Source organism: Urocampus carinirostris, chromosome 6 (genome assembly GCF_059441175.1).
Source record: "Urocampus carinirostris isolate Australia breed hairy pipefish chromosome 6, RoL_Ucar_1.0, whole genome shotgun sequence".
Taxonomy (NCBI): Eukaryota; Metazoa; Chordata; class Actinopteri; order Syngnathiformes; family Syngnathidae; genus Urocampus; species Urocampus carinirostris.
In genome coordinates, this window is record NC_142354.1 from 26,865,051 (window position 1) to 26,888,861 (window position 23,811).

General features: G+C 37.1%; 1 protein-coding gene and 1 pseudogene across 2 annotated transcripts in view; one reads left to right on the forward strand and one right to left on the reverse strand.

The window, feature by feature from the left end:
* The window catches only part of camkvb (CaM kinase-like vesicle-associated b), a 52,121-nt gene continuing 28,310 nt past the window's right edge, over window positions 1–23,811 (forward strand). The window contains exon 1 of one of the 2 annotated variants that reach the window (XM_088338521.1): window positions 1–34. The gene's annotated coding sequence lies outside the window, so the exon portion shown is untranslated. Of the gene's footprint in view, window positions 35–16,272; window positions 16,619–23,811 lie in introns of those variants that run through there. The other variant, XM_088338520.1, reaches the window with a different exon arrangement.
* Window positions 23,013–23,158, reverse strand: LOC148364429 (5.8S ribosomal RNA; annotated as a pseudogene).

Genomic DNA, 23,811 nt, shown 5'->3' on the forward strand with positions numbered 1-23,811 from the left:
TCGAGAGCGTTTCAAGACGGAATTTGGTGTCGAGGTAAGTTGCATGCTTTTAGAATGGACATTATAAATCACCGTGAAAACGCCGCTTTTGATTTATTATTAGTTTAAACAGCCACCAAGTTTGTATAAAATACGCACTGAGCACAATAAGGAGAGTATTTAGTGCGTGCGCATCACTTGGCACCACACGCTTTCATTGAGGCTGATGCTGCGAGCTGTCATAACGACTTGAATAAGTTTGTCCCGGTGAAGATGAGGAGGGAAATTGGCAAGTGGTGCTCTTCCGAACACAAATAAAAGGAAAAAAAAAACCTACCGTGTATATTTCCCCCCAATTAAATTGGTGAATAGGTGTTGTAATTACAACGTTATTACAATGTAGTTACAATGTAATAACAATGGTTTTCAAATAAACTACAAAAATTTACATTTTATATACTACTAATCGAAATTTATTTGCAACCACCCTGGACTTTGATACAGTGATGCTGAACTACTCTTTTCAGGATCGAGGTTCAAACTCCAATTTGTTCAAGTGCGGAAACATTTTTCCCATAGAAGTAATAGTATTTATTTTCATACATTTATCTGCAGTCCAAGATATCCAATATATTAATAAAACATGTCCTCAAACCGCCACAAATACCCAAAATACAAAAAAATACCAAATACCAAAACAAAGATAAGTATTTAAGTGTGTAGATATCCTATTCACTTGCCTACATAACATATAAGCAAATCCCGGCTTTAAATTTTTTTTATATTATTCGAAATAGGTAACCAAAATATGAATCAAATGTGTACCTAAACAGCTATAAATACTTAAAGGACAAACTCATGGCCCGTCTCATCATTTTATTTGGCTCGCAAGCGATTACATTTCTGAGCGTCCAAAATTTAAAGGGTCAAAATAGTGCTTTAACAAAATACTACATTTCCCAAAATGCCTGTAAACTACAATACCCACAATGTGACAGCTAAGTGCAACGACATGGCAGTTTCCCCATACCAATTCCAAAAGGTGGAATTGAGAAATAATTAATCCTAAAAATCCTCAAGAAGATTTTGTTATTTTTTTATATTTAGTTGGTATAATATATGTGTAGTGACATTTTTCAATGCACCAGTAATGTTTGTGACTTGAAAAAAATAATCAATTTAAATGAAGGAGTAGTTATATTTCTTTTAGATTTCATCCATTTACATTTGTAAGTCACATCAGGAACTTTAAGGCAACCGTTACGCTGATGTGGCCCACGGTTAGAATGAGTTTAACACCCCTGGTGTAGATGATAAAGGTTATTATACTCTATCATTAATAAAAATAAAACTAATTTAAACTATTAAGAGTAACTTTAAGAAGTGCTTTGACGGCAGACACTCATACACCATTTTAATGTTTCACAATCATTCCCTTCTTCGACTAGATCATTGCTGTTATCGCTAACTTTCTGAGGATCCATACTCTAGGGGCAATAAAACGCACCAAATCACAATAAAATTAGATGTGATCCCTCACACACAATCAGGATGGCACCGATTGACTAACCAGGAAAAAGAGGTTGGTCAAGGGGAAGCATGAAGACACCACAAAGCTGCGGGCCATTGCATAGTCTGTCTTACGACCCCATGTGTTTACTCTAACATTGAGCAGCGGTTTGATGGCAGACACTCGTACACCTCTCTCGTATTTCACAATCACTTTTTTCTGCAACTCGATCGTTGTTCTCACTCTTTTTCTCTTTTCCTTGTGGGAAAAAAAAGCAAGAAAACACAGTAAATCACAATAAAATGTTTTCCCTCTCAAACACAACCGGGGCAGCACCGAGGATACTGTAAGGGCCTTTACCTGGCTATGTCAGTCTTACGCCCAGCTGTGTTCCTTTATATGCACATATAAGCCAACATCCTGGTTTGGGAATTGTATTTTAAGGATCTAAAATCGGCATGTACTGTATGCTAGTATATACAGTAATTCAAATTTGACATAATAAAGATAAAAAAATAAAACAATATAAACCATTTTTTGTACCTGTGTTCGGGTGCTCGAGTTCCGATTTTTCACCTGAACACCGATGCAAGAATTCCCCAAAATTTTTGTGTCGAGTGCCAATTTGTTCCAATACAAAATAAGGGCATAACATACTTTTTTGTGTGTCACACTTTTTGTTTCGAGCCAACACGAGTAAAATAGCAGTGCAGGGGATAACACGTTTACTATTGCCGCCTGTGCCACACTGACACTAATCTGTCTGACTCGTTCACGTTTTCTGCAAAGGCAAAATTTGCCCGGGGACATAGCATATTCTGCCATGTAACACTGTAACCATAGACACTATTTCCATGGTTTTATAGTTAAAAAATACATATCCAGCTTTCCAGGTTTTTCTGTTCTGTGCTAGATTTGGTTCACGATCTGAATCTAGTAAAATGTTTCCAGTTGAAATAGAAGGCGAGGGAGGCAGATTTGGATGACAATGAGGCACGTGTGACGATACACACAGTAATCCTCGCTGTATCACGGTTTACTTTCACAGTTTTGATACTTTGCGGATTTTCATTTTGCATTATGCTCAGCATTCTGATTGGCTAAACGGTCACCTAGCCCCTTCTTTGCCTGAATCCATACCTGTCAACCTCCACGGCTCCATGCCCTTACAAGCTGTCGTATTTACACCATATATTTTTTTCAAACGTGTTTATTTATGTAGTTTAACATGTCATATTGTACATGTGTTTCGTATATCATATATATTGTCAATTAACATTTTGTGGTGAGATACTGAGTTGCTCGACATGAATGAGGTTTATTATTAAAAAAGTTCAACAACTAAGTAGCTTGGCTGTTCACTCTAGAGGGAAAAAATACATGCAAATATAATTAGGTAGAATAATACATTTTCTTATTCAAATTAATAATTGATTTTCTGCATTAAATTATTGTTGGTAATATACTGATTAAAGGGATAACCACAAACCTGTCTTTTTTCATTTTCTCCTTCTATACTTCCATTATTTCTTAATTTCTTTATACAACAATAATGATTCGTAATATAATGCATCAAAACAAGTGAGCCGTTTGAGAGCCGGCTCTCTTTAATGAGTTGAACCCCAAAAGCCAGTTCTCTAAAAAGACACGGACTTCCTTTCACTACATAACTACCACATGAAATCCGAGGCGGCAGACGCATGCGCACAGTAGCATCAAACCGCTCACTTCGTTTGCAAAAAAAAAAAAAACGATACCGAGATAGAGGCTACCGCGGCGAATTTGTTAGACTTGATTGATTTGCCGTTTCGTCTTAGTCGGTGTATACCGGATGGTACCCATAATTGACAAATTTGCCTTTTTCCGTACAGATTTTCTTGTACGTGTACACGTCTTAAAATGTATAGTAAACGTACTTTGTACGGCAAAAACATACAGTTTGACAGGTATGTGTTTCATCCTGTTTGTAAATAACGCTGCGGTAAGATGTACACGAACAGCTTGACCAACATACGTGCAAATATTTTTTCAATATTGAGTTTCTCTGAGAGCCAATTTGACAAAAAAGTACAAAAAGAAAGCAGTAAATCGCCCTATTATGAAATTTAACAACTCCACATGCTAAAGCAGTGGTAGGCAAACTAGGATGTTGAAAAAGCTGTTTTGGACTAAAAATACAAAAGCACAAAAGCCTTTTATAAGTCTGATAATGAATGCAACGTTTGTATCTATATAAGCTGTGTTACCCTACGATCACAATGAGTACGTTTAATGCGGAGCATCCTCTGGATAACAATGCACCAAGTGACTACTCTGTTGTGGGATACCGCCTCAAGTTTAACTTAATTACAATATTAATGAACGGCAGTATTGTTCATTGAAATTAAAGAAATGCAACAAAGCCATCAATCCTATCACGTGACTCATCACAGGCAATTGAGCAGGGTTGGGGAGGGTTACTTTAACTTGATTACTTTCAATTACTTTTGGATTACTCCAATACCAAATATGCTAATAAAAGACAAAAGAAACTAAATATGAATACAATTACTAAATTTTGTGCAGGCTTGGGGAGTAACGGAATACACGGAACGGCAAAAATGAAGTTGGCAAGCTGTTTGGATTTATTTTCATTTCGTTTCTGTTGCATTTTATGTTAGTTTTGCCGGAGATCAGAGATCAAAGCCAGGAGAGAAAGCTTACCACGTGTTGTGAGTCATAATTTTATTCATATTTAGTTTCTTTTGTCTTTTATTAGCATCTTGGTATTGGAGTAATCCAAAAGTAATTGAAAGTAATCAAGTTAAAGTAACCCTACCCAACCCTGCAATTGAGTATTCTGGCGCTGAATGTCCTTGATTTGGTCCTCAGTGATGTTGCTTGCCATTTTAATGGCCTTTTTATTCATTGTCTTGGTGGAAAGCGGCATGTTTTTAATTTTCTGCATTAGTTCACATTTGTTTTTGAAGTAAGCAAATAGGTGTTCTGATATCTTGAGGAATGACTCTTTCATGTAGCTACCATCTGGGAACGGTTTTCCCCGCTTTATTAAACTTACGGCAGTTTGGAGATGCAATCCACTTCTTAATTTTTATTTTTCTAATTTCTAGAGAAGTGACACAATCACACGTTTTCTCCCACACTTTCAACCGGGTACTCTACCACATTACTCTTTTTCTTATTTGATAAATTCTCTCTACAGAGCAAACATTAAGGCCATCCATCCGCATTGGCAACAGATGCAAATAATTCGATCCGAGAAATGTTGAATCCTTTGTCCTCCTCATATATTTCTATTAATACCTTTGGGGTCCGAGGCCAATATGTTGAAAACGGCCACCTGCATTGCCTGGTGGTGCACCCCCTTTAAAAGGGGCGGAGCCTGGGACACGTGAGAGAGAATAAAGTGGAGAAGCAATGCACCAGAGTTTAGCTTGTAGCTCTAGAACTTGTACCAGCTCCTCGTTAAAATGCTATCCAGACGCTGCCCTACTTACGAACGAGGTTCCAGGACGATTGTTCGTAAGTTGAATTTGTTCGTACCTTGCTTCAGTGCTATATTTTGTATGGATTGTTTGTTTATGGTTTGTGGACGTATGTTTAAGGCTTGTATAAGTAACCTGTATTGTTTTGTACTAAAGAAAACATTTCAGAAAATAACACACCTTATAAAGATAAATAACGTTTAGTTTAACTTACTTTTGGAAAATGCGCTTCAAGAGGTCCTCCTCCTTGAGAAAAAGTGGCCGAAAAAAAGCGTTTCAAACATTTTCTACAACCGCATCAAACTTTCTTACTCCACTTTCGTTTCAAAAGAAACGGCTGGCCTCTTCTTTCCACTTTCCACCAACCATATTGAATGGATGCACGAGATAATAAACAATAAAAACGTCAAAGTACACGTTTTTATTTTTGCACACGAAACAGGAAGTAGAAGCCAGATTTCTTCTTCAGGGTGGATGCTGGGTGACCTCTAACAGCGCCACACACCGGTAGTGGCGGGAAGAAGCAATACAGTACGTTCCTGTACTCAGAAAGGTGCACATACACAATCAAACTTACAGCAATGTCCGGATACTTTTAGACATCCCGAAAAAAGTGTTCGCATCTACCGTTTTACGTTAGTGGAATGGTCGTAAGTAGGGGAGCGTCTGTATGTATTTGTGACCATGTACTAGTGGTAGTAGTAGTAGTAGTGGTTTGTTTCGATGGGAAAGACAACTTGTGATGAAATAAATGACCTCTAAGGGGGCCGAGTTTCTGTAGTTTGTAATTTTAGAGAGCGTTTATTTCTACACAAACAACACGGGACTCCTTTGATGTTCGTATCTACCGTTTTACGTAAGTCGAATGGCCGTAAGTAGGGGAGTGTCTGTACCTACAAGTATTTCACACATTTTTATGGCACCAGAAAACGTTAAAAGTGTTTGTGTTATGTTAATCCTACTACAGTGACCATATTAAAATCAAAACATATTTTCCTCCCCAGTCTATTTCAATGTGTAAACATTTTTTGGAATAGTGCTGGGAAGCGCTAAAGAGCCTCATGTGGCTCCTGAGCTACGTGTTGCCACCCCCCATGCTAAAGGAAGATAAAAACATTTTTATTTTTGTTTTCCCAGTAACGTGATAGTGAATATAATCTGAAGTGGATGGTTTTGAAACATTGAGAAATCATTTTTGACTAATTTTCAATTCGGCCGGGCAAACAAAACTGGAAAAAATAAAATGATAATCAGTGTTGGGCACGTTTCTTTAAAAAAGTAACTAGTTATAGTGACTCACTACGTCTGAGTTAGTAACCGAGTTAAAATAAAATATCTATAAAATAAGTAACGCGTTGCCAGACAAAGCAACCATTTCCGTTACTTTAAAGAGAAGTTATATGTCAAAGAACTTGAAATTTTCCGAGCAGTATTTGAGTCAGTTGAATAGAGAAGAACAGGCTGGTGGTGGTGTTATAAAACCTTGTAATATTTAGATAGATAGATAGATAGATAGATACTTTATTCATCCCCTAAGGGAAATTCACATTTCCAGCAGCATCCCTTCGCTGAGAACAATACAATAATAAAGCCAAAAGAATACAATATACAAATACCCAGTGTGACGTGCAAATGCCCACTGTAGCGTGTTATATAGAGTAACTAAATAGTGCTACACAGAATACATATTGCAGTAAGATTCGGTAATATCCAATGTAGGTGGTGTGGTTTAATGTGGGCCTTTACTCTGCCGGGTGGAGTTAAAGAGCCTCATGGCATGAGGAAGAAAAGATCTCTTCAGTCTGTCCGTAGTACAAGACAGTGACAGCAGTCTGTCGCTGAAACTGCTCTTCTGTCTGGAGATAATGCTGTGTAGTGGATGCGATGAATTGTCCATGATTGACCTCAGCTTTTTCAGTGCTCGTCTCTCAGCTACTGTTGTTAGGCTGTCCAGCTCTTTGCCCACAACAGAGCTCGCTTTCCTAGCCAGTTTATTGAGACGAGAGGCATCCTTCTTCTTGACGCTGCCTCCCCAACACGCTGCCGCATAGAAGAGGGCGCTTGCCACTACTGTCTCATAGAATATTATTATTATTGCACCTCCCCGGCAATATCCTTTACTTGAAGTGCAACAAAAAGAAACAGTACACAATATCATAAAATAAACATCAGTAGTAAACAATATGCAAGTGAGTTTAATGAATCAAACCGAAATCTAATGGTCCATCGAAAAAAAGGATATTCAGACTCTTTTAAGAGAACCGGCTTTTCGGCTTGGCTCACTAAAAGCATCTGTCGTCTCCCAAATATCTCTTCGAGTTGTTTATGTTGTTTAATCCATATCTTATGTATTATTATGAATGATTTAAAAAAGGTGAATATAAAGCAAAATTAACAGTTAATCGTTAACACTGAAAAACATAAAAAATATAAATTAAAATATTTATAAAATTTAAAAAGAAAACGACCATATACAAATACAATACAATTTTAACCTTTTTTTATACTCAACAAATTCAAAGTCAAGAGCAATCACAAGAGGTACACGTTTTATTAGATAAATATAAATTTTGTTCCTTTGTATGGGAAGAAAATTAGTTTTTACCTATTTTTTTAAAGTGTGGGGAGGGATGTAATTTATTTGTAATGTGTTGTGTTGTTAACTGAAAACCATTGTTATTACATCGATAACATAGTAATTAGAACTCCAATTTGCCAAACTTCTCTATCAGTAAAAAAAAAACAAAAACAAAAAAAAACAACTTATTAATATAAAAAGAAACAAATTGTTATTATGAATTGTTGTGTTTGAATAGTCTATCTGAAAACCATTATAATTACTTTTGTTTGCCAACCTGCTTTATTAGTTAAAAATAGAGAGATAAAAAAGATACTTTAAAAGAAAAAACAGCTCTACTTGCGAATGGACTTTTGTCCCAGCCTTATTGTCAAGAATAAAATACGAGATTGTATTCAGCTAAAAAATGAAACACACTCTGAGTCGGAGGTTGAGTTGGGTAGCTCTTTAATCTGAGGCGCATCCCACCTTAGCTGCCCCCTATATCCGCTTCCAAGATCAGCTCAGAGAGGAATCACACACTTCCGATAACTACTGGCCCATTTATTCAAAAGACAGGCGTAAAACAACACCTCTGATTGGCCTACCAATATCACATGAGTACATGAAACAATATAATGCTAGTCGCGAAGTATCACACTACCATAATAAATGAGAAAAAAAAGTTAAAGTATCCGGTCAGCTGCTCACTGACCGTGGAAGATAAAGATTAGCCCTAATGAAGAGAGAGAAGCTAATTATTTACAGTAAGCTTAAACAATGATGCAGTGTATTTCTAATGAAGCATAGATAAGGAGGATGGGTACATTTTAGGGAGGTGCGACAGCCAGCCGCTATCTCTAAATGAGCTCTACGTAATCTCAGTGTCTGAAGGGGAAAATTAACTACCTAAGCTGGTATAATTGTAACAAAAAACAACACCTGGATACACCTTTGGCTTCGTTGAGGTACTTTTGAGGACAATAGCATACAAAGGCACATTCAAACTATAATCAAACAATAATTTCCTCACACTTATGTATGTAGAAACATGTAAAAATAAATACTATTACTTCATATGGGAAATTATGCTTCGTAAACAAGCAATTTGATAATCGAACCCTGATCCCAGTACCAAAGCCTCAATGTACTTTTTTTTTTAACCCAGTTTAAGGTCTACATTTCCAGTGGGTTGCATTTTGGACCTTCACTGACCAACCTCATTGCATTTTTAATATCTGTATACAGTACTAATTAAAAAAAATCGAATGGGACCTCAGTGAGTCTTTGAATAAGAACAATGTTGCAAATTATTGTATTGCCAGTCTGCAAGAACTGAGCGGAATGTTTGTGGAAAATAAATAATGCAATAATACAAGCCAGAAGATAGCTTGTTGAAAACAAGTGCGGTTAGATTATTTATTTAGATTAAAAAAAAAAAACGTACTTGCTTTTTAACATTAAAGTAACTAGTGTTTGAGATTGGTGCTCCCCTAAAAATAAGCGTGGGAGGAAAAAAAACAATTTTATAAATTTTTTCCAAAGCAAAAATGTACTAGTGGCAAAAATGAATTTGTTTGCATAGTATCAAAACCTAGTGCCTATAAAACGTTTTATGACTTTTAAAAAAATAAACATGTAAATTACATACACTCGTATCAACAAAAATACTCATTAGTACCTGTAGAAAGGGCAGCTTGTAGTCAAAGAACTGTCCAGTAGGTGGCAGAAGTGTTTTTGTTGCTGTACTGGCATGGAAATTTTTGTGAAAAACAATAAGGAGAATATGAACAATAATAGGAAGAACAAAGTTTTTTGTGTAATTCTTAAAACGAGACTATAATAAATAATAAATAAAGCTTGTCACACAGAGTCTAGGGCAGAAACGAGCAGCAGTTAGCTAAACAACAGACACGAGAAAAAGCATAACAATAGAAGCAGCACGGTAGCCTATATGGTAGGGCGCCCGCTCTGAGACTGGGAGGTCGCTGGTTCATGCCTTGGCTGAGTCATACATAAGACTTACAACATTGGTATCCATTTTATACTGTATCTCCAGCGCACTAAGAACTATGACATTTTTATGGTTTAATATCCCGTGCATCCATTCAATATGGTTGGTGTAAAGTGCAAAGAAGAGGCGAGCCGTTTCTTTTGAAATGAAAGTTGAATAAGAAAGCTTGATGCGGTTGAGAAAATGTTTGAAACGCTTTTTTTTTCGTCTTAGGCTTCAAGAGTTGCCTAACTCTTGAAGCCCAAGTCCGGTGGTTTGAGCCCCAAATCCTAACCACTGGCCCCCCGATGATAAGAATTACATAAGAAAAAACATTCAATTTTATCTCATTATTACACTGTTTTTTATTCACAGTACCAAAGACGAATGCTATAAAATGGGAAAAAAAGTTGTCCTAAATATGTAAATAAACATAAAAAAGACACGGTAAGGGAAACAGGTGTATCTGATGATAAATTCAGACTTTAAAAAAACATTAAATAAAAACTGTAAATTTATTGTTGGTACTGTGTTCATAGTTTACCTTGTCAATAAATAATTTTAATAATGGCCGCACCTATTCAACAACGTTTGTCAGTTACAATACTCGGTTTGAGCTGACAAAGAGAGGAAACCAAATAATATACCGATTTTGAATAAAAAATCAGGGATGCGAGTTATACACAAATAAATATGGTACGTATTTTTCTGCCTCAAGTCACCCCCCCAAAATTGGGTTAACAAACTTTATGATATCAGACAAGTGCCTAATTTCCAGGAGTGCCAAATCTAAAGTTTTTCCTCATAACTTTGTACAATCGAGACTGGTGAGCAACCGTGAAAAGGGCAGAACGTCACATCGGATGCTGGGCAAATAAAGAGGCTGTGTTTTTGCTTGTAAGAAAAAAGAAGAAAAAAACTTGACCTTTTTGGCCATAATTCCAAAGGGGATGTTTGTTTCATTGTCATAAAAAAATCTTTGAGGCTCCTTTTTTCCAGTTTGAGCAAATATCACTTTTAATAAATGTGACAGGGCCACTGAAGTATGGTTGGTGAGCTGCAAATGGTCCCCGTGTCATAGTCTGGACACCAACGATTTACTCAAATGACACCTAAAAGCCGCCCTAAACAAATGGAGTCTGATTAATTGAGTGCCTCTCAGTTGTTCAAAAGCGTAATTTATAGGAATTGCGCAGCAATCGGACACGGAAAAGCTTACCCTCGGACAGAAAATGTTGCTTGTGCAATTTCTCTGTAGTTTGAAGAGATTTAATCTGTTGTTCAAACAAAATAAGAACATGTGTACTCGGGGGCGCCACCAAGGGGTGGCTAGGGGTGCTTAAAAACAGGGACCTCGTATATTATTTTCCTTTCTTGACTTGACTTTCATTCTGAAAATAAAATATAGAATAGAATTACTAGAAAAATACAACTACAGTAATACTACATTATAAAATGCCACTACAAATGTATTTACTGCAAAAACACTACTTTGGAAATACTAAAATAATTCTACAAAAATACTATTAAAATACTGCTTTCGAAATACTTCAATTTGACTTCTACTGAAATACTAAAAAAATACCGTTACATCTAACTATAATATAAAAAACTAGTAGAGAAATACTACTACAAGAATACTCCTACAAGAGATATACAACAAAAATACTGCAAATTACAACTATAGCAATACTACAAAAATACTCCTATTAAAATAACACAAAAATACAGTAACACTGTACTACAAAGGTACTACAGAAATACTACAGATATACAACAAACATTCTTATATGGAAACCTTGGAAAAATACAAGAGAGAGTACAAAAACACTTAAAAAATAACCCTACAGTAATACTACAAAAATACTATAATCATTAAACTACAGTAATAATACAAAAATACGCCAAAAATACTACACATATACAACAAAAATTGACTTTCGAAATACAGCAAAGTACTACAGAAATACGAAAAAAAAAAAAAAACTACTATGGAAATACTATGTGCAACTTACAATACACTAAAAATAGCACATAGATAAAACCACAATAACAATACAAAAAACTTCAGAAATTAAATAAAAATCTGACTTCAGAAATACTAAATAAAAACAGAAAAAACCCTACAGTAATACTTCAAAACTAAATAACAAATGAAGTGCTTAAAACAGAGACCTTATGTACTATTTTCCTCTAATTGTGATCGTTTCAAAATCAATTTAAAGAAACTAATCTATTTAAAAAGAACAATAACATGTCACATGTGGCCCTTGACTCCAAATAGTTGCCCACCCCTAAAGTAGAACAAGGAATGAGTTCTAGTAGGTGTAGAAATGATCAAGTAAGAGGGGGCCGCAAATATAATTTTGCTTGAAATAACAAAACAGTACATAGTAAATTCTATTTGTGTGTCATATACATGTAGATTCTAATGTATTACACATATTTATACATGTAAAAGAAAAATCTAATTTCATCCACAATTAGTGTGATGTGACTTGAGCTGGTCAAGTCGAGTAGCGGATGGATGCATATGGGGGAGGTGACGACGACTGCAGATAAAAAAAAAAAACAGATTTTAAAACTTTCACTTAGGAAAATTGCCATGCGATTAGAAGATGTCCTTGCTTTAAGCGCCTCCTTATTTATTTATATTTTTTTGACTGGTTACGGACGTATTCCTAAGCGAGGGTAACGATGCGTGTACCTTCTTAGTAATTCTTGATAACTGCAAGTTTAATACAGTACAAAAAATACAGAAAAGTATGAAGCACACAAGATTCTGCACTGAATGAAGGGAAAGCATTGTGGGAGGCAGTTCAGCCAATAACGTAAATGTATTTTCATGATGCCATAACATAAACCAATAGCAGATAAGCGTTGTATATGACATTGACCAATAGTAGACGGGCATCTTAGAGACTACCCATGCATAAACACTGAAAAGTTTGAATTGTATCCGTTTTTGGACACAAAATACACCATAAAGAGAGGCCTAAAAAAAACAAAATGTATATGGGGGTGTACTGTACACTTTAAAAACAAGATTTTCATTTTTTCCAATTATTCTTATCTAAAATATTTAAAGAAATTGATATAATTCCCCGTGTTGAAAATCGGTGCGAATTTTGTGCAATTTAGCTGCCGCAACTTCCCGGGATAAAAAGTTCCTTTTCTGAAAGTGGCTTTAAAAGTGGGAATGCATGACTCAAAGTCCCATCATGCTCCAGTGTGCTTGATGTTGTTGACCTATGAATCAGAAGTTAATGAAGCGCCTGCGACATCCTGGTGTTATGTAAGTCGCTGTTTGGGGAAACGAGAACCAATAGGAATACAATGTATATTTTGGGGGGCAGAAAGGCATCTAGAAGAGAGCTGGAATTTTTCTTTCTTTTAATATCAGTTTCCCTTGCTATGCAGATGACACTCAACTATATCTTCGGATGGAGGAATCTGCCACATTAAATTGTGGAAATTTGGAGGCCTGTCTCACTGAGATAAAAGATTGGATGTCACTCAACTCCTCAACTCTGAAAAGACCAAAATGTTAGTTGTTGGTCCATCTAAATGCTGTGACCTGTTCTCAAAAACTGCTCTGAACATTGACAAATGTAATATCACCCAGAGTGACTCAGTCCTTTCAAACGCACGTGAAGAATATTACTAGAACAGCTTTCTTCCATCTTCGCAACATTGCTAAAATTCGTCCTATGCTGTCTCAGATTATAATTCACGCATTTGTTACTTCCCGTCTCGATTACTGTAATCCACTACTCTCCAGTCCAAAATCAAGAGCCTTCAGCTGGTACAAAATGCTGCAGCGAGGGTTTCAACCAACACAAGAAAGTTTAATCACATTACCCCAATTTTAGCTAACCTGCATTGGCTCCATGTTAGCCTAAGATGTGATTTTAAGGTTCTGTTGGTAGTATACAAAATCATACATGGACTTGCTCCCTCATATCTTTAATTTCCCCCTAAGCTCCGGTCTGGAGCCTTCGTTCTGAAAACGCTGGTCTAGTAGTGATCCCAAGAGCCAAGAGGAGATCCGCAGGTTCGAGAGTGTTCTCCAGCCGGGCCCCGGTGCTGTGGAATGCTCTTCCCCCTGAGATTCGATCTGCAACCTCAGTGCACATGTTTAAATCTAAGCTTAAAACACACTTCTACTCTATAGCATAGAAATAATCTATATTTTATGTTGATAATATGTATATGTGTTTTTTGCCCTCATGTAGGTTTTAAATGAGTGTCATAATAGTCTGTAGTTTGCAATAGTCTTTGATCCGTGCAGCCCTTTGAGACTCTTTGTGATTAAGGGCTATACAAATAAACATGACTTGACTTGACTTAATATTATCTCAACTGAATGCCAGGTTTAGTCCTTACTTTACTAAATACATGAAGAAAGAAAAGGGCTTTACATCTCTTTTTGCAGGAGTCTACTACTGTCTTTTTCAGTATGGATGAGTCTTACTTATGTCCCTTTCGTTACATGGTTAAGCTGTGTCTTGCCATCATTTCTTCCTGTGTGTCTGGCATGTTAGGAGAAGAGGGGGTGTTTTATTATTATAATTATACTTATACTCTTTATTGGCATTGATAACAATACAGAAGCTCCCTTACTCACAAACATTCGACTTACCAAAAACGGTAGATACGAAAAAAGTTTTCGGAATGTCCAAAATTATCCGGATATTGCTGTTAGATTTTGCATTGCGTGCACCTTCTTCCGAGTGCAGGACAGTACTGTAGTGCTTTCTTCCCGCCTCTACCGGCGTGTGGCGCTGTGAGAGGTCACCCAACATCCACCCGAAGAAGAAATCTGCTTCCTCTTCCGAGTTCATGTGTAAACATATTATACTGTCTCTCCAGCATGTAAAGAACTTTGACATTTTTAATGTTTAATATCTCGTGCATCCATTCAATATGGTTGGTGGAAAGTGTAATGAAAAGAGTTGAGTCGTTTCTTTTGAAATTTAAGTGGAATAAGAAAGCTTGGTGCGGTTGAGAAAATTGTTGGATCCTAACTCTTGAAGCCCATCTTCCAAAAGTAAGTTAAACTTAACTTTATTGATCTTTATAGAGCATTTTACTTTATGAAATGTTTATTTTTTAATACAAAACAATACAGGTTACTTATACAAGCCTTAAACATACTTGTACAAACCTTACACATACAAAATATAGCACTGAAGCAACCCAAGAACAAATTCAACTTACAAACGATTGTTGAGAACGTATCTCGTTCGTAAGTAGGGCAGCGTCTGTATTGAACATTGTTTCCAAATGGATTAGACGAGGTGGTCCAGGATAAACATGTAATAAATATTTCAAAGATAAAAAAATATAAAAGGAATGTCAGGATAAAAAGTAGTCGTAGTTTATACAAAAAACTAGAAAAAAAACATTCCTACTGTGCAGAATAGTTGCTTTTATTTTTTCAAATATTTTTATTCAAACCATGTTTTAATTAGGTTTTCTGTTTTCTACTTAATCAAAATGAGAAAATGTATTTGAAATGTGAAAAAAATAGTTACATATATAGTAAAATAAGAAAAATATCTTAAAATGAGTGTGATAACAAGGATTTTAAAAAAATGAATATCTCCGTAGGAAAACAATAAAAACAAATGTATAAATGAGCAGCAAGATATGATAGTAAAAGAAAATTGCCTGTTTTTTTCTGGAATTATTTTCTTATTTTCAAAAATTTTAGAAAATGTTGAAAAACTACGCAGAGAAACTTAAGACGAGCAAATCCATCTGAAAGTTTTCCGAATAAAATGTACTAAAGGGATGTTAATTGTTCTCATTCAAATATTATATCTTAACTATAAAAAGAACACCGATGTGATGGACTTGTGCAGGCTCCTTTGGCACCAACTGCCTCGGACTATGATTGGCTCCCTGTCACTATTTAAACCCACGTCCTTCTGTCAGCTGTTGTCTGTCCGTCAGTCCCTCAGTTTACTCTAGGCAAGCTTTTTTTGACCCTGACTCCCTCCTGTTTTTGCTCCCGTCTGTTCCCTGGCTTCGACCCGTTTTTTGATCCTGACTATGTCTACTCTCCTCTCCTGGCTATTGACCCGTATTTTCCGTTCCCGACACCGCCATCGCTCGCCACGGAAGTCCCATTTCCGCGTTCAGAGCGACCTGCTTCCCGCAACCAGCGATCACCAGATCCTGGGTTCAATCCTTTCCTTTCTTCCTAATAAAACTGCGAGAAACGTAACGCAAGTGGGTGCTGTCTCATTCTGGTCCTGACAATAATACATATATTGTCTAGTATAGGAGATACTAGATCATTTTGCTAAATGAGATAAAGAAGGAAAAAGTAAAAAAAAAATACACAAAGATAGGAAATGTACTCTTTTATAAAAACTAAATTATCCACCAATGGGATTTTGTTTTGTAGTGCTCGTCAAGTGCAGGTTATCGAATACACAAACTCTGGTTACTACTGTCGTTTATAATACTAGGGAGTCTAGAGTATTTTATTCAAACATTCGTCGTTTTTTACAGACCATTCCCTGGTTAAACCTTGGTGGGGAAACGAATTTGGCCTACATTTGTGCGATATAAAACGTGAACCCACCCCCACACATTTCGACTGACGGAACAGTAAAGCACTGCCGTGCTGCATTCAAAGACTTTGTAACCACGGCAACCAATAACAGTCACAGTCACTGTCGGATTAGCGACACGAGAGCGGAAAAAAAAGAACTCGTTACTGTCGACCCTTTTTTGAAAACATATGTTTTTAATGTGGGTTTGATCCTTTTTTAGTCGGTTTTCGGTCAATTTGTTTTTTCAGGTTCATTATTTATGTCTTTTTTGGTAGTTTTTTTGGGTTAGTTTTTAGGAATTTTTGTTCACTTTCATAGTTTTGAGTAATATGTACTATTTACTACTTTCAGTACGTGAACATAATTTTCAGCAAGTTTTTATACTTTTCAATACTATTTCATGCTGCAGAGATCCCTCGGTTTTCCCGGGTAATGGGGACCATAGCAACCCGCGAAAAGTGGTGTTGCACTTTTTTTTTTTTTGAAGAGCGAGAGAAGGAAGAAATGGAAAGCAGTTTAATTTTAAAGGTAAGCAGGATTTTAAATTAGTCAATCTTTTATTTTTTTCAGCGCACCCGTTTTCTTAGGGGATTAAATCTTGATTAAAAGCCTTGCTGGCTGAGAGCGTGAGAGCGAGAGCGAGAGCGAGAGCGAGAGAGAGAGAGAGAGAGAGAGACAGAGAGATGCATGACGAAAGGAGCGGGACAGCAGGATGTAGATGAACGCAGAGCAGGTGTCCAGGTGTACAGTTTGAATGATGATATGATATGAATTAGCCAATCAGAATTAGAAATTCAAGTCAAGAGGTGCTGGCTAATCGTAATGAATCTTGGCTGACAAAATTTTCCTCCGTGGTGCGGGAAGCATTCATTGTTTTCTTTTTCTTTTCCAATCTGTATTTTTTTATAATCTAGTTGAATCGCTAATCGGATTGAATCTTGGCTGCCTGAAACGTTCCCCATTGGTGCGGGAAGCATCTGGTGGATTTTTTTTATTTGATCTTTTTTTTTTTTTTTTATAAAACGAATCCATTTTAGATGATCGTTTTTTTTAGTTGTTTTCTGTTTGTTTCTGGTGTTTTTCCTTGTTTTTTTTTTCACTTTTGGTCGTGTTTTCGGGTACTCTTTCAGGTGTTTTTTTGATTAATTTAATACTTGTGATAATTTTTACTTTTTAATACTTCTACATACTTTTCAACACTTTATTATTTTCAGTACCTTTTCATACTATTTACTTCCATTTCAGTAAGTGTTGACACTTTTCACTAACTTTTGTAATTTTTTTTACTGTACTTTTCCAGTCAGAAGTACATACTTTTCTGTATATTTTTTCAAATTTTTACATTTATGTTTTTTGGGGGAGTGTTATGTCATTTTTCGGACGATTTTTATTTTTAGTTTTTTTCCGGTTGTTTTTCCATCCATTTTTGTTTTTCTGCCTGTGTCTGCATGTGTGTCAACGATGTTGCTGTCCGAGTTGTACACGAACGTAAAATCAACGGCACGAGGCAAAAACAAAACAGAGGGAAGTATATTTAGGTACAGACTGCTACTACTAACTGGAGAAAGGCCTCTGAGATTAAGTTGACGTGGGTGGAAAAGAAGCTGGAGTCTGGCTTTGTGGCACAGAGAAGCTTTTCATAGCGCGGCGGGCGAGTTTGCTTTCAGAGTTCCTTTAGTTCAAGGGTGGGCAAACTACAGCCTGCGGGCCACATGCAGCTCTTCAGGCTTTTCATCTGACCCACCAAACAGAAATGGTGAAAATATAATGACAATATATAGAAGAGTTAATACTAATGAAAATATTTGTTGGTGCCAAATTTAGAACTAAATATCACATTTAGTGCGTTTGAACAGGGAGCTCATTTATTATTTGCTTTTATTCTGAAAAGAAAAAAATACTATAGAAATAATACAGAATACAAATATGATAATACAAGAAAAACTACTGCATGAAGATTTCAACAGAAACACTACACAAATACAGCTACAGAACTATAACTAAAATATTAAAGAAATACTTGAAAAGTACTGCTATGGGAATACTACAAAAAACTACAGAAATACTACTAAAGTACTACTAAGGAAATACTTCAAAAACACAAACAGAAATACCACAACAATACCTCTACACTAATACTATAATAGAAAAATACTACTGAAGAAAAATGTCAACAGAAATATTACAAAAAATCTAAAGAAATACTACAAAAATGCTACTTTGGAATTCCTCCCCCCAAAAACTACAGAAATACTACAATAATAAGAATATGGAAATAATACGAAAAATTACAGAAGCACTAAAAAAATACCACTACAGTAACACTATGATATAAAAATACTACTACAGAAATATTACAACAGAAACAATATTATAGATATATTACAACCAAAATACTACAAAAATACAAACAGAATGATGCTGAAAAATACTACAGACATACTAAACAAACTACTATTGTAATACTATGGATATGCTACTATGGAAATCCCATCCCCCCAAAAAAACTATAGAATTACTACAAAGATAATAATATGGAAATAATAAAAAGATTTACAGAAGAATTAGGAAAATACCACTACAGTAACACTATGATATAAAAATATTACTACAGAAATATTACAACAGAAACAATATTACAGATACATTACAACAAAAATACTACAAAAATACAAGTACATTAATGCTGAAAAATACTACAGATGTACTAAACAAACTACTATTGTAATACAACGAAAATGCTACTATGGACCCATAAAAAAAAAAAAAAAACCTACAGAAATACTACAAAAATAATAATATGGAAATAGTTAAAACAATTACAGAAGCACTACATGAATACCACTACAGTAACACTATGATATAATAATACTACTACAGAAATATTACAACAGAAACAATATTACGGAATTATTACAATAAAAATACTACAAAAATACAAGTACAATAATACTGAATAATACTGCAGATATACTAAACAAACTACTATTGAAATACTACAAAAAAATACAATGGAAACATTACCAAAAGACATGATGAATCTAATCGATTTAAAAAGAAAGATAAAGAAATCTAACATGTAGATGTCTGCATGTATATTTTTCTATAGATGAAAATCAGGGATCGCTCTCAGGGATGGGCCCCTTGGTCAAACTTTTCAAGCTAATGTGGCCCCCGACTTCAAATAGTCGCCCTCTCCTAGGTTAGGTTATATGAGGAAGGCCGAGCGTGCATCAGTGGACTGAGCCTGCAGGCCTGGAGTGTTTTTCTATGTGCTGTGGCCACTTGTTTGCTGCTTGAGATGAGTCAGTGGGTTAAAATTGGCTTCATTCTGCTCAGAGAGTAGCGCTTAATTCGGGACAATTTGATTTCAAGTGCACGAAACCAGGATTTCAATCAACTTCAACTCAAGAGTCTGGAAACGGATGATTTGATTTTTTTTTTTAGCAAGTAAACAGTTTTCCTCCTTCCCACCCATGCATTTGACTAAGGTAGCTTCATTTTGGACCCAAATTTCTTTACAGGTGAAGAAAGAAGGGCTTGTTTCTATCTATCTGTTATTCTTTTTATATCCAAGTTGTGAGCCGGTCAAAATAAAAGCTGAAATGAGCACTTTTATCCAAACCGAATATTCTGGGCAAAAATGAGCTACGGGACAATGGCTTGCTGGATTCAATAGTGCAAAAAACAACATGGCTGACAATCACTTTCATATTAAGTGGGGGGCATGACGAAAACGAAACTTAAGGTAGAGAGGTAATGGAAAATCCCTATTCTACCCGAAGAAAATGATCTGAAATGTAAATTCCCCACAACAAGGAGTCTTTTTCCCGAAGCGGTTCTAAACAAAAAATACTCAAAAAAAAACATTACCTTTTATTGCAAGCGGCAAATAATATTCCTATTTGAGGATTATCTTTTAGAAAAATTATGTAACTACAAACATAAAAAATGTACATTACATTAATAAAGCATATGAATACATTTTCTTTTAGAAAAATACTCAAAATAATAAGCGCTTTGTCATATCCAATAACTTCTGAATCAAAGTAGTTTTTACATTTAAAATAAGTGGTATGTTCCTATTTAACTTTGAAAAAAAAGGTAAAATCAATCTAATTAATCATTTTTACAAGTTAAAATATCTGCTAACAAAACAATATTGTTTTTGCAGTGTACGACACTGCAAACTCAATTTTTAAATATTAGAAATAGGTTCTGTAAAAAGGCAACCAGTGATGGGCCATTGGAATTTTCAAGTTAATTCAAATTTTTTAACTGTTTATGTGGTTGACTGTGCTTATTTTAATTCTACCTCTAATAATAACGACCTGCTAATAACATAAGACACAGTACCTTGCAAAGGTATTGGCCTACCGAGATTTTTTTGACACCCAGACGCATAACGTTTTTACACATGCTTTATTTTACGAGAACGGGGCAGTCATCCCCGGGAACACAAACGCCAGCGATTTGCCGATCGCTGGACAGAATAGATTGAAACCGGACAGGACAGACGGGATCGATACCGGATAATGGATACATGAGCAAGATACCGGACAGGACGGGACAGACGGGATCGATACCGGATACTGGAGCAATATACCAGACAAGACGGACAGACTGGATTGATACTGGATACTGGAGCAAGATACCGGACAAGACGGGACAGACAGAATCAATACCGGATACTGGAGACTAGAGCAAGATACCGGACAGGATGAGACAGACGGGATCAATACCGGATACTGGAGACTGGAGCAAGATACCGGACAGGACGAGACAGACGGGATTGATACTGGAGACTGGAGCAAGATTCCACACAGGACAAGACAGGCGGGATCGATACCAGATACTAGAGACTGGTGCAAGATACCAGATAAGACAAGACAGGTGGAATCGATACCGGATACTGGAGCAAGATACTGGACAGGGCGAGACAGACGGGATCAATACCGGATAATGGAGACTCGAGCAAGATACCGGACAGGGTCAAAATACAAGTCTTGCAAGTGCAGAGGTTCGTTGACAGACTCACCAGGAGTGAATGAGAGCACTGAGTTTAAATAGAAGGGAAGCCAATCAGGCAACAAGTAGCAGCCTGCGGCAAACGGGCGGGTCCAAGTGTGGGCAATGGGCAACCGTGACAATTTCAGGCTTCAAAGTTACGGATAAAAAACTGGAAATTTGTTCTCATAACACCATGTGAGACACAATTGTGAAAAGAAACGTAACCACTGTTTCATATTATGGGAAGAAATAAAAAATTGAAAAGTTGGGGTTGCCCTTCTAGTTAATACTTTGTACAACCTCCTTTTTTGGGGTATGTCTTCATAAGGTCTGCACATCCTGAGACAGAAATGTTTTCCCGTTCTTCCTTACAAAACACCTCAAGTTCCTTAGGGTTTGTTGTTGATTGTGCACAGCATTTTTAAGATCTTTCCACAAACGCTCTATGGGATTGTGTTCTATACTTTGGCTTAGCTGTTCTAGCACCTTTGTACTGTTACTTTTAAACCATTCCAACTTTAGCGATCTTCACACTTTCTGCTGAAGGAAAGCAACCCCAGAGCATGATGCTGCCACCACGTTTGGCAGTGGGGACGGTGTTTTCAGGGAGATGTGCAGTGTTACTCTTTAGCCAAACGTAATGTATGCATTCAGCCCAAAAAGTTCTGAATTAATCTGATCTGATCAGAGCACCTTGTTCCAAATGTTTTTTGTGTCCCCCATGTGGCTTCTTGCAAACGCCAAACAAGACTTTTGGTATTTTTTCTAAATGCCGCACTTTCATAAAGTGCAGATATATGCATAGTATGACTTAAAGTTGTCGTATACGTAGACAGAATGTCCCAACCCAGCTGTGTATGCCTGCAGGTCATTCAATTTAATCATGGGTCTCTTAGTTGCTACTCTGATTAGTTAATTCAGTGTTTGGGCCGGAAGGTTAGAGGGACAGCCAGGTCTTGATAGGTTTGCAGTGGCACTCTACTTTGTTTGGACTAGGCACTATAAGTTGTTAAGCAAGAAATGTATATCTAACTGCTGTCCCTTTTGCGCCATTCGGTAACAAAAAGTAGCTCTCAGCTTCAAAAAGTTTGATGACCCCAGATATAAGCAGTGATGGTTCTTGCTGGAATTTCCAAATGCATTTCTCAGTGTTCCTCAAGGGCATGTGTAGCGCATAACCAGGTCCATTCTCAAAGTAGGACATAGAGCCATGTGCTCAGTCTTGTTAGATGACTAAACAGCAGCAGGCAAAGTTGGCGTAGTTGTTGTTTTTTTGAAAGAATATGCGGTCTCCTGTGAAAAGAAACATATTCAGCCGCATTACCATGGCAACAGGGCTGCTATGTGGCATTTCTGTTACGTGTCGCACGTTTTATGAAACTCGCATAGTTAGCGAGTTATCTGCGAGGGCGCCGACAACAGTTTGACTTGCACGGAGATGTACTCGCTGAAACAACTGCTCTGTTTTGCAAAATTTTGCAAAACAAACATCAACTCAGGGAGCAACAATTTGACACAAGCAGCTTTTTCACAATGTAAATTTGTAAAAGCACTGAAGAGGCTTTGAATTGTATATGGACACAAACAAGGGTGTAGGTTAGCCTGGGCTTTGAGGGTGCATTATTTTAAGTGATCACATAATATTTTGGGCGACACGTCCCAATACTACGCCCTTGGAGATTACATAGTTTTATACATATATATATATATATATATATACATCTCATGGTCTGGAAAGGGATTTCTTTTTTTTTTTTTTTTTAAATCATTATTATTTTAGACCCGGTTAATGGGGAGCAAAACCACCCGCAAAAAGTGAAAATCTGCGAAGTAGCGATGCCCCTTCAAAAAGAAAAAAAAATCTCATCTCATTATCTGCACCGCTTATCCTTATTAGTGTCGCGGGGGGGCTGGAGCCCATCCCAGGCATCTCCGTGCAGTGGGCAGGGGACACCCTGAACTTGTTGCCAGCCAATCGCAGCTGCAAATCACATTAGTTCTCGCAGCTAGCTGCGTTCTTTATCGACGCACGAGCCGAGTGATCCACCGCTAAGAGTTGTACAGCTGGGCGATTTTACATCCACCTGGGACGATCGGAGACAAATTCACGACAGGGCTTGTACTTATGCCGCACCGCGGGTGCCGTTTGGTCGCTCCCGCGAGCGAGCTCCTAACCCGCGGTGCGGGTACTATTCGGGCGCGATACGCACAACACCGCGACAAGCCGAGCGGGTCGGGCGCTTGGCGCGGAGGCCGCTGTTAGCGGCCCCCGCGCGCGCTACACGGCCCTCGATGGCTCCGGCCGACGGAAGGGCGGCCGCGGGGTAGCTGGGGGGACCTGTGGGGTTAGGGGGGGGCAGTGAAGCGGAAACCGCACCGAAACCGCGCACCGGGAAACGAGAACGCCGTGCTAGGGTCATCGGCCGAGGGGGATTCCCGCAAAAAGTGAAAATCTGCAAAGTAGCGACGGCCCTAAAAAAAAAAAAAAAGTATTTAAGGGTCAAATAAAAGATTAAGCTCCAAGCCCACGGCTTTTTTTTTTTTTTTTTTAACCATTACAGACCGCGAAGCTCTGAAGCCGTGAACGTCGAACCGCGAAGTAGCGAGGTCCCACTGTATATAAAATCGGTTTACAGATCCCTTGACCTCATGGGTCGTCAGGGCACCAATGAGGACGCAACTCTGGACAGCCTTCTCCACTGTCGACGGTC